This window comes from Aplysia californica, unplaced genomic scaffold (genome assembly GCF_000002075.1).
Source record: "Aplysia californica isolate F4 #8 unplaced genomic scaffold, AplCal3.0 scaffold00233, whole genome shotgun sequence".
In the NCBI taxonomy this organism is placed as follows: Eukaryota; Metazoa; Mollusca; class Gastropoda; order Aplysiida; family Aplysiidae; genus Aplysia; species Aplysia californica.
This window is the reverse complement of record NW_004797503.1, coordinates 680,098-683,521: the sequence shown is the minus strand read 5'-3', so window position 1 is coordinate 683,521 and position 3,424 is coordinate 680,098. Positions and strand designations below refer to the sequence as shown.

The 3,424-nt window shown below is 39.2% G+C and overlaps 1 protein-coding gene across 1 annotated transcript in view; it reads right to left on the bottom strand.

Moving 5' to 3' along the window:
- Positions 1-3,424, bottom strand: part of LOC101854578 (protein unc-93 homolog A) — a gene marked incomplete at its 3' end in the record, with an annotated part of 41,780 nt that overhangs the window by 37,122 nt on the left and 1,234 nt on the right.

The following is a 3,424-nucleotide window of genomic DNA, read 5'->3' as shown; positions in this document are numbered from 1 at the left end:
CATACCACTCCCTCACAAACACATTTTTTCTTTCCTCCACTTCCCGTGTTGGCAACACACCAGTCACACCACACACAGCTTGCAAAGGATTTCAATTTGATATTCCGTGTTGTAAAGCTTTGAGGTGTAAATGTTTTCCTCAATTCAGGACATACTTTTATCTTGCTGGGTTTCTCAGACAGTGTCATTCAAAGGTCATTTAATAGCAAGTCGATACGTATACCGTTGAACCTATTTGAACGAACATCTGTCCAAAACGACCACCTGTCCAAGACAACTCCCTGTACAGGCTGTCACTTTCCCCACTCCCACACCACCACCCCCATCCCTCGTCCCCTTTCGTGCCTTTTATAATATACTCGTATATGTGTCATGACGTGGTGAAATCAGGCGCTCGTTAATTTTCGGGCATCCTGGAGCTGTTTGTATCATCTTAAATCTTCTTCGTTTGTCTTGCTTTTGAGAAAAAATACCCATTATTCTGACGAGGGCCTGATTTCACCACGCCGCCTCACATATTTTAGTGGCACTTTGTGAGACGCTCATCCGTCTAATACGACAACATTTGTTCTGAACAAAGCCTGGCCGTCTTTGACAATTCTCCGCCCTTTTGTTAGTAGTTTGTACCACTCTAATAGGAATAGTATGTGAGGCAGCGTGGTGGAATCAGGCTCTCGTCAAAATAATCAAAGTGAAGAAACTTGCGTTTTTCCGCAGGTTTGTGCATTTTTATCAATTTTTTTTATTTTTTTGGATCAACACCTTTCATGCCCATTAAAGAACTCATTTCTGTATGGATTTTGTTATGAAAAACGTTGATTAAAGGCACAAAAAATGTAAATTTTCAGTTACCACAGGCTCTTAAACTAAGGAAATAACTAATCTTTGGCGGCCATTTTCTCACTAATTTTATCTCTGAAAACAGGTGACCTCACCTCCTTCAATTGTAAATATCTCGACTTGTATTCAAGATAAATGGATACTTTTTTCATCCAAATAAAGACAGGTGAACAAGCTTTAAGATGATACCAATAACTCTACATGCCCAAAACCTGACGAGATTTCACTACGCTGCCTCACATATATATATATATATATATATATTAATAAGTAGCATGTTCATAACACATAACCTCGCTGTATAGCAAGCTCCGTGAGCTTTACTATATTATATACCCTAGCAGACCATAGAACACTTAGAAACATTCTCAGTTTTGTCGAAGCATACAGTGCAAGCAGCTGATTAAGCGCTCAAACACTACCAAACTGACAATATCTTTCACTGTCCCATTCTCATCTGGGTGAAGTGAGGAAAATTCGTGTAAAATACCTTTCCCAAGGACACAACATCAGGTCCCTGACGGAATTTGAACCCACGACCTTACGGTTGCGAGTCTGAGAGCTTAACCTCTAGGCCACCGACGCCACAAGACGGACATAATATTGTCTAATATAGCCTAAGCAGCCCGTCTCCTAAATATCCTAAATGTGGCACGACGTGGTGGAATCAGGCACTCGTCAACTTTTGGACATGTGGGGTTATTGATATCACCTGAAAGTTTATTCATTTGCCTTGATTTAAATGAAAAAAATATCATCTAGCTTAAATAAAAGTCGAGATATTTGCGATTGAAGGTGGGGTAGCCTGGTTTCAGTGGTTAAATTAATGAGAAAATGGCCGTCAAAGTTTGGCAACTTCAATAGCTTAAGAGTCCTTGAAAACTGAAAATAACATATTTTGTGCCTTTAAACAAGGTTTTCAGAAAAAATTCACATGGACATGTGTTTTCATACAAACATAGATTTCGATAAAAATTGCAAAACTTGTGGAAAAAATGCCCTTTTCTCTGATGTCATTATTTTGACGAGCGCCTGATTTCAACACGGTGCCTCACAAATTATGTCGATGGGGGCGTGAAACGGCAACAGTTACACTTGCACACGCGACTAGGGCTAGGTCGGTGACGTCATAGCAGGGAACTTTCAAGAAATATCCTCTACACCCCAGAAACTAACTCGTTTCTTTTGAGTTGAGTGCACACCTAGCATACTATTATAATTCATTAAGCTACAGATTTTATCTATACCTGATGGGAGTTGTTGGCGGGTGCTCTGGTGTGGATTTAAATCTCCTTTCCAACCAAACATCTACCGTCTTTTTCTCTTCTCCTTCTTTTCTTTGAACGCTACTCTCTAGTAACACTTCTAATCTTCGCGGCGCTCATTAGACCTATTCGTGTAGCAAGCGCCGTAAAAGTTTTACCAAAACTATTTTTTAAGAAAAGAAAACTAAAGACGCTGCATTTAAAACTTTGAATAGAATTTTGAGATTGCAATGATTGGAATCAAATGTGCTTTTACGTTTTACACGCCCAATTTAGATCAAGTAGGAGTTGAACTCGTTTGACCCTGCCTGTCAGGGCCAACTTGTCTGGGGGAGATACAACGTCCCAACAGACAGACCGAGATACTTGATAACAATTTTCTCTCCACATGGAAATCTAACTCAATGTTTGTCTGCAAGGGACATGGAGCTCGTAGCTGCTACTATACAGCAGACAGAGGTTCTAGTTTAAAGATCACAAGTTAGATAAAAACGGCAATCTCTCCGTCTGTATTCTGCCGCTCCATCTTTTTAAATGTTTCACAACACGGAGGAATCAAGCGCTCGTAGACGCTACGGTATTATAATTTTTATGGAATTATTGATATTACCGTAAAACTTGTCCATGTGTCTTATTTTTGATGACCCCCCCACTAACAAAACAATTTGTCTTGAAAAGAAGTCGAGAATATTTGCGATGGAAGGTGGTGGGGTCGGCCCGTGTCAGGGGTAAACGTCTTGAGAAAAAGGCTGCCAAAGTTTCATGATTTCAAAAGTTTGAATATACACCTTCGGAACTGCAAATTTGAAACTTTGGAGCCAGGGATCAATATTCTTTAGGTAAAATCAGTACCAAAATAGTTGTGTTTTTAAATTTCCATTAATAGTGCTGAATACTCCACCCCCTAAAACCGAATTAATAAATAAATTACTTTTAAAAAAGGGATAAAATTTAAAAAAATAATAATAATAAAATAAGTCTCGAAAAAAATTCCATTGGACGCAATGTAAACGGGGTGCTTTTTCAATTTCTTTATTTTGACGAGCGATTGATTTCTCCACGATGCCACATTAAAGTTTACTCGGCTAAATGAAAAATAAGAAAGTTGAGGATATGTAACAAAAGGTTACTTCCAAAGCGAACCAACACAAAGGAAGCTGTTATGTCAATTACCGCGTCAAATATTTCTGAAACAACGGGGAAGGATGTGAGTTTGTTTCGTAAAAATTTGTGAAACTTGTCACAGTAGTTAGTTATTGGGTGCAGAGGGAGAGAGAGGGAGGGGGAAGACAGGGAGAGAGAGAGAGAGAGAGAGAGAG